A 16466-nucleotide genomic window follows, 5' to 3' on the forward strand; every position below is an offset into this window, starting at 1 on the left:
TGGAGAGGGGCTGGAGTGCAGGGCACCAGCTTGCATTGTTCCCACTGAACTCACCTCCTGATGCATGGAGAAAACTCCTAGCCAAGCACTTGCTGTTGTATAAGTACTTTATCCTAAGTGACCCATAAAAAGACTCTCAAATATGAGGTTTATAACTAGAGTCACAGTAATTGTATGCTTGATATGTCTGAATATAAAATAAATGGGCTGGCCTGCCTGGGACCCTCCCTACCCATCCCCTGCCCTCTTTGCCTGGCCCGCTCTTTTTACCATTATGTCTTTTGAGTCCTGGAATGGGTGTCAACAATAAGGGGTCTGACCAGGTACCCTCTGAGCAGATGCACTTGTCATGACCTCCTACTTGGATATGAGGGATGGGGACCAGGATAGAAGAGTTATATCTAGGGGGACTCTATCCCTGGAGTGGGGGAAAAGGACAGAAGTTAACCTTGTGTTTATCAAACACACATCTATTGCTCATGTTCAGTTAAAGAGCCAAATGTGAATCGATATGTCCTATGCTACTGTGCAAGTTGGAAAGGACAGAAGACCCAGATGAAAGATACAGAAGAAAGATCTCCACTAAAATCCCACATTAAGAGAATAATGACTTGTGGGCCAATATGCTTCCATTCAACTTCCCCAAGCATAGTTACTTCTTGTAGCAGGGCCAATTCCCTTGGCTGGACTCCAAGGATAACAGAATGAGGTGGTCTCTCAATCCAGGTTATGCCACCCTGCCATCCTAGCTAATGGGAGGGCAGAATGGAAAGGTTTTTCCCTATAACTCCAAAGGAAATAGGCCAACCTATTTCCCTCTCTGCTGTTCCTGAGACCTTTAGACCAATGGCCCAGAATGTCATCCATCAGTGTGGCCATTAGCAAAGGAAAAGCAGCCTCATCCTACGCCCGAAAGCAGGCAGTCTGTCAGGTGGACTGCAAGACCAAAGACTTTCCCCCAATTCAGAGAACCTCGTGATCTCTGAGGTTGGTTGGTTATCCTCCTCCTGGGATAAACTGAGGTGCTCAGACCCTCTGAACCTGATCCGTAACATGCCTGCTCCATCAGTGGTTCCAAGGTAATATCTGGACTGGGATGCTAGTCTGCCTTGGATGAACCTCACAGTCAGTTTTCAAGCAAAGAGCCAATATAGAAAATGGTGGTAGCTAGAAGGTGAGCAGCATACTGTGTTTTAAAGGCAGCTCAACTGAGAATTTCAAGGAATAAAGAAGACCCATAATGAGCCAGTTTCTCCTATTTAAGCTTGGCTATTACACCAGCCTTTGCTAAAGTCATGTTAACTCAATATGGATCATTGAACAAAACAGGAATAGACTCCCCAGAGTGGGCACCAGGTCTTGCCGGGATATGCTCCATATTTTCTATGGCAGCCACGTGGTAGCCACATGGTGTGACTTCTGGACTTAGTTCTCAGCCTTGACTACACAATAAAAACTCCAGGAGGCTTTGCAAAATGCCCGTGCCTAAGCCAGCCACCAAATATTCTGATTCAATTGGGCAAGGGTGGAGCATGGATGTAGGAAATTTCATCCAGTTCACCCAGTCATTCTAATGTGTAAACAAAGTGGAGGATCACTGTTCTGGACCAGTGGGTCTCAGACTTTTTGGTCTCAGAACTCTTACATTCTTAACATGAATCAGGACCCTAAGGGCTCTTGTTTAGGAGGTTCATACTGATTGATTTTACAATATTAGCAATTTTGATGGATTGCATCATGTCACCTGCAAAGACACGTACAAATCCTAACCCCCAGATATGTAGGTGAGTGCATCTGTGAACAGAACTCCAAAAAGCCTATTTAGATGAGGCCAAGCTGAATGAGGGTGGGTCTTAATCCAATAGGGCTGAAGTCTGTAGAAGAAGAGGACATTCAGACACATCAGTAGAAATGGGAGGAGAAGCCAGAGGAGAGAGAGCTCACCATGTGACAGAAGCAGGGAGAATCTACAAGCCAAGGACTGCTGGCAAGTCATCCCAAGAATGCTACGGGTTCTAATAGAAAGCAGTATCTTGTTTTTGGACTTCTAGCCTCCAAAACCATGAGCCAATAATCCTATTGTTTGAGCCAAAAATTTATGGTATTTTGTTGTAGCAGCTCTGGCAAACTAAGACAGAAATTAAAACTAAAAATTTTTTAAATAGTCATTTAATCATTTTACTTTAAAATAGCAATAAACCCATTAATTATTAATTTAAAAATATTTTCATGAAAAATAATAATATATTCCAAAGAAAATTAGTGACTAGAGTGACATTGTTATACATTTTTTATAAACCTTTTTTGGTAATTGCCTTAATAAAAGACAGCTGGAGTCTTATATCTGCTTCCATATTCAGTCTGCTGCATTTTGTTATTTTGGTGGAAGTCCAGGAAGAAAATCTGACCTCAAATAGATACGTGATTAGAAAAGGGAAAACTGTCTTAATAGTCCTTTCAGACAATTGTGGATATTATTTTTTGCTACTACACCAAAACTTGGCAATTGGTTGGTAGTTTCACAAAAGTCAGTTGCAATGTGGAATCTGAAAATACAGGAATATCTGTCCTCTGTTACATTAAAGTACATTGGTTTATCATATTCTTTAAATGAATATTTTATATGTGCATGATTTTGTAGCATGGCGCATAGGTCATTTGGGAAACATCAGTTCAGTGAGATATGCAGATCTTCTAATTACCATTATACAATATAAAAAAGATCTCACACATTAATATCTCCTAAGTATTGGGAAGTTGTCAAGTTCACAGTGGCTGATTTAAGTTTTTCAAAATTCTTGAAAGCTTGAATTTTATCATTGGCAACAAATACTGTCAGTTATTTTCCTTGAAGTGACAGGCTTAATTTGTGCATTTTCCAGAAAACGTCTGCCAAATAGTCAAGTTTGAATAACGAAAGTTTGTCTGTAAGTTGTTCTTTCAAGTAAAAATGGTGTTCCCTGGGAAAAAAAAGAAAAAGAAGAAGCTAGATCAGCTCACAAGTCAAACAATCTCACGGGATCTTTTCCTTGCAGAAACCATCTTACTGCAATAGGCAGCTTCGTGCATACTTCCCGTTTTATCCCACAGAATATTAGAAAGGCCTGTGCTCAAAGATGGGAATTTACTGTATTCAATCACTTTTACTGCTTCATCAAGTAATCATGTACTTTCGGCTTTTGTTCAGTTTTGTTTTTCCCTGCATGGGTGGCGGTAAAGAACAGGATGACGACTAGCACAGTTTGGTGCCACGCCCGAGTCGTAAAGGGGAGCCTACAGTTTACCCACCATGCATCATCAGTGCAAAATGGAAAGGCAAATAATGTCTTCATATTATTCTGAAAATAGTTTTGGTCTCTCTGATGCCTCAAAAGGGTCTTAGCAACTTTCAGGATTTCATGGGCTGCACTTGGAGAACATGTTACTCTGGCTTAACTTCTGAGAAACTAAGATCTGCTGTGAGTCAAGGCCTAAATTAGCTCATTTTTGCAGTTAGGGAAAGGGTGATGGTTTCTTCTTTTACTGAAAGCAAATTTATAACCTGGGCTATCCAGTAATTTCCCCAAGTTTCACTAATTTTTGAAGCATGTATCATAGAACATTTGGACGGTACAGTAAAATAGAAAATCTTTGGAAAAGTGAAAAAGAAAACGCAGTTATAGTCCTAATGCCAATCACTGGCATATAGACAAGTACGTTTTCTTGTAATGTTTTCTTATAAAGACCATGTTCCTCAGTTGTTCCGTCTTTATGATGCTGGAAAGCAGGGTGATTACTAAAAGACACTTTCTTCGACAGATATTTTTATTTCTTTCTAGAAGCTTATTGTCCATAAATCAAGAGAGAGTTAAATTCAGGACTAAGCCAGCATTTTGGAGTATTTAATTAATCCTGTAGAAATATTTAGAGACCCCTTGTCTTTTCCTTTTTTTTTGCTCCTACCATCTTGGTTCAGGGATTGAGGGTATTTGTGAATGCTTGTCTTAAAAGTCCTTGTTTTTAAAATACGGATAATGCTGGTTGGTGAGAAGATTACAAGTGGTACCTAAAGTGGGAGCTCAATCCAGGTAGTTCTCTTTTAATGGCCACTTATGCGAGCAATAAAAACAATAATAATATCAAATAATAAAGAAGTAATAAATAATATCTCCTAAATCCTTATTTGCATTATCTCATTTGAGTCTCACAAGATGATAAAAAAATTTTTTTAAAGCTAGCTAAGCTATCCCCATTTGTCAGATGAGAAAATGGAGGTTCACAATCCCCAGGAAACACTCCAAGGCTGCACAGTGGACATAGGATGGACTCAGAAATAGAACCCAGCACTGCCAGCTCTACCAGGAAGAGGGTCCCTCAGGGCAGGTGGCTGAAATGAGGTTCTGTGCATCCTCTTCTCTTGGGTACCACATCCCCACCACACTTGTTCTATACTTCCTGGATATTTGTCCTTTAAAATGACTCACTGTTTTTTTTCTTTATTTTTCTTTTATTTTTTTAACTTAAGTAAATTGTTTTTAAAAGGAAATGTTAGAGGGCTACCATAAAACTAAGCCAAGCATTACTTGCCATGGAGAGAAGGTAACAACAAAATTAAATATATAGCTATTCAAATAAAGGGCTCTCTTCTCTATATAGCTGACAATCACCTTGCGACAGCCCAGTGGAAGAGGGACCCTCTTTGGGCCCCCAGGTCTGGGTGGAGCATCGAGGCTTGGAGAAGTTGTAAGTCAGTTGCAGCCGTGGCAACAGCTGAGGGCTTTTACCAGCCGGATACACAGCTTGGGATATGATGTCATTTGTGTTCCTGCAATCTAAATTCTTTATCCAAACCTTCCAGAAAGTCTTTCCCACACACAAATATTTATAGGTGCAAATTCAGGGGGGTGTAGCTGGGATCTATCAGGATGGGTACGATATAGAGCATGAGGGTAACCTGAGATGATCTCCAAGTGGAATTAATTCTGTAGAACCCAGAGCTCAAATAGAGAGGTGATGATGAGAAGGTAGCTAACAAGCCAAGAGGAGGGTGCTTGGCCTGTGGGATGCAAGTTTGAGTGGTCCACAAGCACTTAGAGGCTGGTTTCCAGAGCTGGGTGTCCACATCCCAGGAGCCTCTGGAGAGCTTCAGGAGATGCTGAGGGCTGAGCAGAGCCCCCCCCCCCCCCCCCCCCCCGCCTGCCCCCGCACTACTCATGTGTAATAGCTGGTCCATGAATGGATTAATTGAATTGAATTAAGCCTTAAAAGCTTTGCAGCCTTGATCTGGAAAGCACCAACTGGGCCCCTAGCCAGTGCAAGGAAGGAGTGGGGTGCCCACCTCTTTGGGAAGCTCAATGCAGGTGGGAGCAGGACTGATTTTGACAGGAATCAGACAAGATAATGACAAAGGCCTGTTAACCTGTGTCACCCACTGCACCTGCTCCCAACAACCTCATAAAGGAACACTCAGTTCCCACCAAACCGTAAACAGGTGCTGTTCTCTTAATAAAACACCAGTCTCTAAACCCCATCATTCTGGCCAAATGCCACAGACCTTCCTCATAAACATGGAAGGCCATGTGGCTGGCTAGATTAATTAATACCCACAGGTTCCTGACCTTTTCCCAGGCACACGGACAGGCAGCCCCCAAGACAGATGACCTGCTCACTCACTTTCTTCCATGATGTATGTATGTCCCTCTTATGCAAAAGATGTGGGAGCAAGGATCCAAGTCAAAGACTGGGCCCTGCTTTCTGTTCCAAAATAAAATAAAATAAATAAACACAGTTCCCCCTCCTTCTTTGGCTTCCCCCATTGCACAACCAGACTCTTATGAGAAGATCAGCCTTTGCTCCAACAACCAAGGAAATCTTACTTTCTTTAAAAGAGTCCAGGGAAGTGGATGTGGCTCAGGCAACTGGGCTCCCACCTACCACATGGGAGGTCACTGGTTCAGATCCTGGTGCCTACTAAAGAAGACAGTGAGCTGATGCAACAGGCAGGTCCGGTGAGCTGATGTAACAAGGTGATGCAACAAGCTGACACATCAAGAGACATGGGGAGGAAAAACAGAATGGAAGACACAACAAAGCAGGGAGTGGAGGTAGCTCAAGAGATTAGACACTATCCTCCCACATCGGAGGTCCCAGGTTTGGCTCCCAGTGCCTCCTAAAGAAACAAGGAAGACAAACAGACACAGCAAGTGAAAAACAACAAGGGGGTAGGGAGAAATAATTAAATCAAAATAAATGTTAAAAAAAAAGAGTCCTATTTCATTTTTTTCCTAAAGCAATAGACCATCCTTCTCCCACCTAGGAAAACAGTAATCATGGCATTTTTGTGTCACTTGGTAAAAAAAGCTCACCTTTGCCAGAGTCTTGACTATAGACCACGATGCCTCTGTGCATGTGGCAGGGGTAGGTTGGTGTTACCAGATAGAGCATGTGGAGATGCCCTTATTCACGGGACATTTTCTCTCAGACTGAGAAAGAGAAATGCATGATCTCTCTGGTTCCCAGCCCCACCCCGCCCCCACCAAGTGGCTTGCTACTTCCAGAGCCACTTCCACATACCCTGGACCTTTACCAACACCAGACCTAGCCCTGCCTTGACCTGCTGTCTTTGATTTCATGCTGTAGTGTGAATGGCTGTTCCAATATTAGATACCTAATATTCTTCTACTAGATGGCATTTATGTTCCAATGTCAGAGCCTGAGGCTCCAAAAGGAAAAAAAAAATCATTTGTAATGTTCATAAACATAATAACAAATAAAACCCAAGAATACATGAAATTAGCTACAGAAGCTGTGAAGACACACATCCTGGAACTATTTGACCTGGAGTAACATAAACAGTGCAATTACTTTTAGGCAATATAGAAATGAAAAAAAGAAAAATATGTGAGCACCATCTTGGGGGAAATTCTCACTGCAACACTGGTCATCACAAGGGAATGGACAAGAGGTATCCTGAGTCTTGAACCTACCACCCATCAGTCTTCAATCAAACCAATAACTTTCCTGCCTTAGTTTCCTCATCTGTAGAATGTGTATAATAGTAGCATTGACCTCTGAGAGTTTTGTGGGAATTAATGGAGATAGAACTCAAGAGCACTGCTTGCCTCCTTTGAAGCATTCGGTGACCATCAGCTAATCTTATTACTGCACCTTGGACTCCTGTGAGATAAATTCTTCATAACCGAGAATCAAAACTTTCAGAAGAAACATCTACATTTGGGTGAATGGGTGGGACTGGGACTGGCTGGTGATCTCCCCCTTTTCAACTGCTACCTCCCTGCCCAGCTCCATGGTGTTCTCCATCCACTCACCCCATGGGAGTCCCTTTACCAGCCCCTCTCTGGGGAGGAGGTGAAGCAATGGATGGCAACCATCCTCCAATGGATGGAGGTTTAGGCTTACCACCTGCCTTCTTGTCCTTCTACCCTAAAAACTCAGACAAATCAACATTCTGAACTTCTGTATCTGCTCTGCCTGCTAAATAAGTGATTCTTGAAACCTGACTTTTTACAGCTTCTAGCTTCAGTCACAATAAGGGTACCTGCAGTGGAGCCAAGGAACATATATTTTTACAGGCAAATTCTTTTCAGTTTATTCAGACATTCTTCCTGGTTCAGGACACAAAAACCCTAAGGACTGGCTATGATGACCATAAAGACAATGCCTGCCAGCACCAACTCCTCCCTACCCCCTCCTGGTCTCATCCATCCCTGCCCATCAACTCCCAGACCTCTACAGAGAAGACTCCAGGAGCCATGTTGTCATCATCAGTCTTGACTTATAGCAAGTTCCCAATGCTGAAACAGCCATATAGAGATGACACCGTTGCACTCAATTGACTCTGTGCAAAGTTAGAGTTCCTGGGCTGAAAGAGTGCCATACTTCTTGTTATGAGAAATTTTAAATGTAAGCCTCACCTTTTCTTGATCTGGCTACTGGGAAGCTCAGAGGAAAATTAAATCTTCCACTGGAGCCACTTAATTAACCCATAAATTTTCTTTCCCTCTACACATGAGGATTATTTTTCTTCTATTTCAAAACCATTATTGAAATACTTTATTGATTATATGGATTTGTCAAAAACTGAAGATGAGTTTCAAGGTTAGGGTAAGAAAACTCCAAAGCTGTTGAGGAGCAAGATGTAACAGATAGCCTTAAAATACCCCAGAGTTCAACCTAAGGGTTTGCTCAAAAGGCTAATGTTTGGTGAATGCCCACCTCTGCCTGCTCATGACAAGCCGAAAGATAAATGGGAAGGAAGGAGCAGAGCCAGCCAATCAGAAGTCAAATTTCCAGGTTCTAGACAGGCTGTCCCACTTGGTAGCTGTTTGGTCTTTCTGTACTTCTGATTTGTAATTGGGATCTGATCAGATTAAGAGGGCCAGTTCACCCTGTGCCTCTGAAGTGTGCTATCAAATTGCCCCGAGGGCCAGATGAAATGAAGGATGCCAATGTCAGCAGCCTTTGAAAGTGTGAAGCTCTAAGCTTCTATACTGCATTGTCATAAAGATTTCATCTTCTTCATCTCCCATCAGGATACTGCGGGTCCACTTTGGAGAAGACTTGTCAAGGGAATACTGTACTGGCATCATGGTTTCTGTTTCCTCACCCATGAAGCAAAGAATAAAATTTCCTGACCCACATCCTTAAGACGGTGAGTGTCAAAAACCAGTGGCAACTGGCACCTCCAGCACTCTTCTGAGCATTTCACCTCTACCTCTTGCTGCAACCTTCTGAAGTAAGTGCTGTTATGCACCACATTGTACAGCTGAGACAACTGCTGCACAGAGACTTTAAGAAACTACCAGATGTCACACACCAATCCACTCCCAAGCAGTCTGGCTCTAGAGCTAGGCTCTGAATTATATTTTCTCTGCAACAAGAGCGTGTGTGGAAAACACCAAAAGGAGGGGAGGCAATGAAATTCTCTCCAGACCAGCAGTACTCTGATGACCTTTCTGTAAGTTTCCAAGGAACCCAACCAAAATGGTGGTGGGGTCCAATGGGAACAGTCCAGGAGAGACAGGGCATCCACTGGTGAATGGCTGCACCTGTGGTTCCCTCAGGCACAAGGCTATTTCTCCTCATGGCTTTGTTGACAGACATAGTTGACAGACACTTCAGATGCCAACAAGGCCCATAAGACAACATGGGTGAATCTCACAGGGAAGAGGCTGAGAGAAAGATCCCATGTCAAATGAGTCCACTAAAGCACAAAAATGAGAGTGACTAACCCATGGCGTTGTGGTGATCAGGATAAGGAGGACTCATGGAGGGTGCTGCCTGGGGGGGTCTGAGGAAGTTCCTTCGTGTTCTGCCAATCTGGGTGCTAGTTACATGGTGTGTTCAGCTGTATTTTGCTGTGCTCTTACAACGTGCACTTTTCAGTATGTGGATTGCACTTCAAAAACAGTTTTTGGAAAAAGGGAGTTGCAACTGCCTCTAGTCAGGGAAAACAGCAGCACTGAAATTCAGAGGTACTGCTGGTATTAACACCTTAATCTTGAATGAAAGGTTCAACTTGGACCAGCAGAATATCTCTGTCTACATATAGTAACAGGAGTTAATGCTTTTTGACCTAAATCAAGGGGGAAATGGAAAGGAAAAATGAGTTTATATGGCTATGAGTCTCTAAAAAAGAGCTGGGAGGTTATCAGAAGGGTTGCCCTTATGCACACCTCAGCAGAGTCCCAGAGACAGATAAAGCAGATACAACCCCAGGTATTGGTTCTTCTGAGGGTTACAGAGACCCACAGGTTTTATGGTCATGGCAGATGGAGTTCAGTGCCATGTCAGTTGGCCCTTCTTTGAAGTTGGTGTTTCTGTGTGATGGAGCTGGACTCAGATGTGATCTCTTTTCACAAGCCTTTCCTGTTACTTTACGAGAATTGTAGTTGGTGCTGGGGTTTAATATATACCCGGGGATCTGAATCTCTGGACTGACCATATGATAGCCAGGTCCTGAGTCTCAACAGACTTCAGTTCCTACACTCTGGTTTATTGGACTTACCCCACTCAGCTAACATGGAGTTGAAGAAGGTCAACCACCACACCATGGAGCCAAGAGTGCCTACAACTGAAAGCAGGCTGATTGCATCCAGCATCCATGTGGAATCTAAGCCCCCTCTTGATATAGATGTGGAGTGGATACAAACATTCCAAGGTCCACAGGATGGAGGAATAGAGTATGGATTAGAGTGGACTTACTGATATTCTATTCATGAACTATTGTGATTAGTAATTGAAGAAAATGTGGCATTGGTGTGGAGAAAGTGGCCATGGTGGCTGCTGGGTGTGGGGAATGGGAGGAAGAGATGAGATGTGGAGGTGTTTTTGGGACTTGGAGTTGTCCTGGGTGGCACTGCAGGGTCAATTACCAGACATGGTAGGTCCTCCCATGGCCCACTGGATGGAACGTGGGAGAGTGTGGGCTATGATGTGGACCATTGACCATGAGGTCCAGCAATGCTCAGAGATGTATTCACCAAATGCAATGAATGTCTCATGATGATGGAGGAGAATGTTGCTATGGAGGGGAGTAGTGGGGTGAGGGGGGTGGAGGGTATATAGGGACCTCATATTTTTTTAATGTAATATTAAAAAAATGAATAAAGACAAAAAAAAACAACACCTTAGTCTTATGGGACAACCACTCAGGTCCAGATCTAAATCTTAAAAAAAATAAAGACATCAAATGTTTCCCCCTCGGCTTTCACATGATGTGAATTGTGTGCCCCCTTGAAAGATGTACACAGGTGAGTTTCAGATCAGAGCAGGTGCCACTGGGGTCAGGGATGCACATTTAAAGTATCACAGAGCACACCCTACTACCTCAACTGTAAACTAAATACTTACGTCTGTAATTATTTGATTACTAACCCTCCGTGAGTTCAGTGAAGTCGGGCTGAGTCTGTTGTGCGCAGTATCAAAACATTTTAGGATTCTAGAAATGGTTAGAGAAAGTTTGCACTTGAAACTTCTACTTGGTACATTGTCCTCTTCCCCGCTCCCCACCAGCAGCCTCTGGCCACATGCATTTCTTCAAGGTACAAGGGCCTTCTGCTTAACAGATTGTCCTGGCAGTAAGAACTAAGAAGGGATGGAAAATCTCTCAGGACAGGAAAGGCCCCAGGCTCCAGCAGACAATGCTTCAAGCCCTTATGGGGGGAGGAGCAGACCCCAGGCACAGCTGGTGCAGCCTTCCAAGTAGACATGCGAAGGGTCTCCACGATACTCCAGTGGCGGCAGCAGTAGCTACTACATTCTTGGTGAACAAGTACGACTTACTACTCCTTAGACTGCAATTTTGGGTCTCCCACGGGAATGTACCTACAGCTCTAGATGTCACCATTGGGTTGGCACATTGCCCCCACATCTCACCTGGAACCCACGGGGCCTGCGTTCAGCAAAAAAAAATGTCTGTGAAGGCACTTGCACCCACGTGGGGAGCGTGACTCCACATCTGCCTTGTTCACTGAAGCCCTTTGTCATCCTCAGCACCCCTAGCTGCTCTTCCTTCCTGCCAGTATCCCTTCACTGAGACCTCCTGCAAGGGGAGTACTTAGCCTTCATGGAGCAAAGGAGGCAGGGGACAGCCCAGCCCCTAGGAACAACTGGTCAGAGGCAGCCTATAGCTCCAGCCAGGAGAACCCCCTGTCCCTCCTCTCCCCTTTGCAATTTGCCTGCTGCCCCCTCAACTCTGGGCCTGCTCTTGCCCTCTCAGCCCCACAGTGACTGGGGGCTCTGCGTGGGATGGCCAAGTTTATATGCTGTCAGGCTCTTTATATCCCCCATAACTCTGCTCCCAGGCCCTCCTGTGCATGTGTTTAGTTTTTACAATCAGGAAGACGGATGGGACACTGACAGCCCAGACACCCTGGAGGGGTGGGCTCTGGCCCAGCCTCGGTGGAACCTGGGCATGAATTCCATCAGTGACCTGAGATTGTATTTTATGCATAACACCCCACTGATTTTTAAATCTCCTTAAACTTTTGATGACTGAGATAAATGAGGAGGAGGTGGCTCTGTAAATTTGGAGTCACTATCTGGGAAGAGCAAGGAAGGACCTCTGGGGCGGGAGTCGAGACTACTTTACAGCATCAGTCGGGTTTGGGCCCTGACTGTGCCACCCTGCCCACCCACCTCCACTGTCTTCCATCCAGTGGGCAGAACAGAGGGACCACCCAAATGCCCATGCACTCATCTCCCCAAAACCCGCTCCATGATGATGCAGAAAATAGTAAATGACCATAAATGTATCTTTTTAAAATGCTTTTTGTGTAGATCATGACTTACAACCAAATAAGAGCAACACCCTTGTTAGGCAAATGCAGCTTGAAGCCAAGACCCCTACATGTCACTTCCAACTGGATGGCAGCCCAAAGCCCCTCTGACGAGGAGTTCTGTGGTCTCTACACCTGAACAATTTTCCAAAACGGTGACTCTGATCAAGTCTGTCCCCTGGTTTGAACAATGTCACCCTATCACTTACAGTCCCTACTCCTGCAAGTGGCTCCTGCCTCCCTCCCCACACTTTAGTAAAGCAATAACAAGAGGAGCAGGAATGGCAGCCAATACTGGGCAACCACTTGTTTCGTGTTGTGTGCCACATTAGAATTTGACAGGGATCATCCCATGTTCTCCCCATAAGAAGCTAATAAGGCAGATACTTGAATTACACTCATTTCACAAGGTTCAGGGATTGGTAGCCTGCCTAAGGTCACACTGCTGGTAAATTCGGTCCTCCAGGAATCCTTCTAGAAGGCCTCCCCAGAGGCTGGATGGAGCAACCTACTGGACGTGCCCCACACAGCATTCCAGGCATACCTTGCACCTTAGCAGATTCTGTTGTAATTCAGAGTTCGCTTGCCCATTTCCCTCAATGAACTTGGATCACCCTGGAGACAGAATCCAGGTTGTGCACCCAGCACTTGGCACACGGGGGGCACCCAATGAGAGCTGTCTGGTGGCCTGCATTGAACATAAGTCACCCACCCCCCGTTGGCTCACATGGATTCTGGGAGGTCCCTTCTGGCCATGTGAGCTGCTGGTCTGGAACCTTGAGCAAAGGAGGAGGGTCCCCAGAATGGGATAGCGCTCCTCTGCCCCCTCCTCCCTCCTTCACAAGGTCTTGTTCGTGTCCACAGTCAGGATGCTTGTTACAGTAAGACGTCCTGCTGGGGACCAGTTATATCCCTCGGATTCTCCCTCAGATTCCTTTGGTTCAGGGAGTGAGTAGGTTTAACTACTGTATGAAATGATTGCTCTGTCATAAGGAGGAGAGGCAGGAGGGCCCTGAAATACCAGCAAGCTTCCGTGGGGGACCCAGAATTCCCTTAAAGAGAGCAGATGGAACCAGAGCCGAAGCAGGACTGATACTAATCAATACCATCCCACCCGATTCAATTCATTTACCTTGTATTGAATATGATCTTAATATTCTAGGAGACATCATCTTCTATTAGAGCCTTGGAAATCATCTTTGAAAAGAGGAAAAATGGTATCAAACGCATAATTTGAAAAACATTGTTTTCAACATCTTTCCACTTCATTTAGCATTTTGAAGAATTGAGGCTATATCTTGTAGCTATCAAACTGAATTAATCACCTTGAGACCTGATAGAAGATAACTGGAACTCTAATTTCAGGCTTCTTTTATTCTGGGAAGATGGCCTTTTAAGCTGGAGTGTGGGGATTAGCGCAAAAACCCTTGCATTACTCCATAAACTATCACACTACTAATTTTCATTCTCTAGACCTGTGTTGTCAAATACAGTAGCCGCTCACCCCATGTGGCTACTGCACACCTGTACATGGAGTTCCAAGGACCTAGTTCAAAAACTTAAAGTATCAAAAAATGTAAAACACCCCAATAATTTTCATATTAACTGCATGTTGAAATAGTAAGCATTTATACATATTGTGGTAAATAAAATGTAGGATTAAAATTAATTTCAGCTGCTTCTTTTTACTTGTTTATTGTAGCTACTAAAAAAATTAAAATTCCATATGTGACTCATATTTCTTTTGGTCTATAAAATTATAGAACAACTGAATGATAGTTGTCAGGGTTTTTTAATGACCTAGGGAAATTTATGAGATGTAATTTTAAATTTAAAAAGCAAGAAATAAATGAAGTATAGAGAGGATAATTAAAACCATGTAAAATGTTCATGTGTGTTTATACATGTGCATAGAAAAAAGGCAGAAATTAAACCCAGGTAGAACAATCATCTCTGAGTGGCGGGATTAGTGATCATAATAGTCTCCTTTACACATTTCTAAATTTTCCTCAAAGGGCTTTTTATTACGTTTATTATCAAAGAAAAGTAAATGATATGAAAAAAGGAAATTATTCCCTAAAATAATTAGTATTGTTATACACTGCTATGCATCTTGCCTGGCATTTGCTAAAGTAAATAATTCATATACATATTTAGCCCTTATTTAGTACTCAGTTGCATCTTATCATGAAATACACTATTTTCAACAAAGAACTTATTTTCATTCTCATGAAAGTCCTTTTTTTTTTAGTTATAACACAAATTATTGTTCTAATCAGCAACTGGAGATGATGTGGTAAGAAAATTTGGTGGTCATTATTTCAATATTACATTGGGAACGGAAAGTCAATTATCAAAAGTTCGCTCATCCATAATTCATTTCTAGTTGTTTGTTGCCTGAATAATAGGGGAGAAAGAAGATGCCTGGGAAAGAACCCAAGGACTCCCGGCAGCTAGCCCTTCATGTGGGATATATTTGAGGACATAAGGTTTCTCGAACTTGACCTTCCCAAGGAGTCCTGTGGCAATGACCTCCACTTGGAAACTCCGAACCCCTCCTGGGTTCCATGGGCCTTACCATACCTCCACCCATGCATCCATCCCTTCTTTCATCCATCCATCCATCCATCCATCCATCCATCCATCCATTCACCCAGCTATTATTATTATTATTATAGAGAGCTGAATTTGGCCAAGAACTATTCTAGGTACAGAGAATATGACAGTGAAAAAAACAAACCACAACAAAAAAACTATTGCTCTCAGGTTGCTTATAGTATCATGACAATTTTGGGAAGTAACCAATGATTTGAAGACAATAAAATAAGGTTATGTAAAGAAAACAGGAAGTGGCTACTTTAAATACCTCTTTGAGAAGGTAAAATATGGGCTGAATGACAAGAAGGTGACCGTCATAGTCAAATGTAGGGAAGAGTGTTTCAGGTACAGAGAACAGCAAGTGCAAGTGTCCTGAGGCAGGGAGTCCTTTGGCTTGAGGAACAGGAAAGAGTCCAACGTGCTGCAGAGGGCAATAGATAACGTCAGAGAACTGGGCAGGCTCACTTCACATAGGCTTGGCAGGCATTAACAAATTTAGATTTTGTCCTAATTTTCTGGGAAGGTATTGGCAAAGGTTAGGCAGGGCCACTTGATATGATCTGATTTTCATTATCTAAACATTTCTCTAGCTGCTGTATGGACAAGGAACTCTAGGGAGAGAAAATGAAGCAGGAAACTTATTTGGAAGTCTATAGAAAGAAGATGGCAAACTCAAAGGTGCAACACTCTGGAACAGTCATTCCTGACTTCCACTCCGAGCACACAGGATCAATTTTCATTAAAGAACCGCAGCATTAGTTCATAGCTGAGTGGGTGAATTGCCCAACCCTTTTAGCACAGCGGTATGGGAAAGGCACTCTTGAACTTGAGAGCCTCTGATTTAATCCTTAAAATATTTAAATGCCCCAAATCACCCTCTAAACAAAAAGTCCCCTTTGAGGTTCCCAGAAGCTCAATTCCACTTAGATTCCCTGCTTCTCATTTACCTCGAATGATTCCAGCTGGATCTGGAAACAAACGTGTCAACGCAGTCACTGCCCATGAAGGCTTCCCAGCGACCAGGAAACAGGTCGTCAATTGTAATCGCCATAGAAAACCTGATTCTGTCAGAGCTTTTCCAAGCCCCAGATGGCTGGGACATATCTGGGAGCAGGCTCCTGCAGGCAGTTACAAACATCAGAATGCCCCAGGGTCAGACTACTGCCTTGGAGAGAAGGTGAACTCCTCCAATTCTCTGAGGTCTTGACACATTCCCCTGGGCTTGTTAGACCATCCCTGGGTAAACTGACCTTCCAGGAAGAGCCAGCCTATGCTAGCCACTTTTCGATTAACTATCTTTCTGATTTTATCAACTGCTGTTACTTTTCTGGCTCCCACCCAGACCCATCTGGGTAGTAACACAGACCCAGTGATTCTGGCATCTGGAAGCATTTGTCTTAAAAGAGCCAATTCCCTCTTGATCTCGATTATCAGTTCAGCTTCCAGCCAGCAGACCAGATATTCTCTCCCATGGCCAAGACCCATGGAGTGTGGCCCACGGTGTGGCAGGAAGGGTCCTTACAGTGGGCCATTCTACTAGGGCATCCACAGGCTTGCCCAGGCCTGGCCCCATGGAGGAACTGGGCTGAC

Source organism: Dasypus novemcinctus, chromosome 18 (genome assembly GCF_030445035.2).
Source record: "Dasypus novemcinctus isolate mDasNov1 chromosome 18, mDasNov1.1.hap2, whole genome shotgun sequence".
Lineage (NCBI taxonomy): Eukaryota > Metazoa > Chordata > Mammalia > Cingulata > Dasypodidae > Dasypus > Dasypus novemcinctus.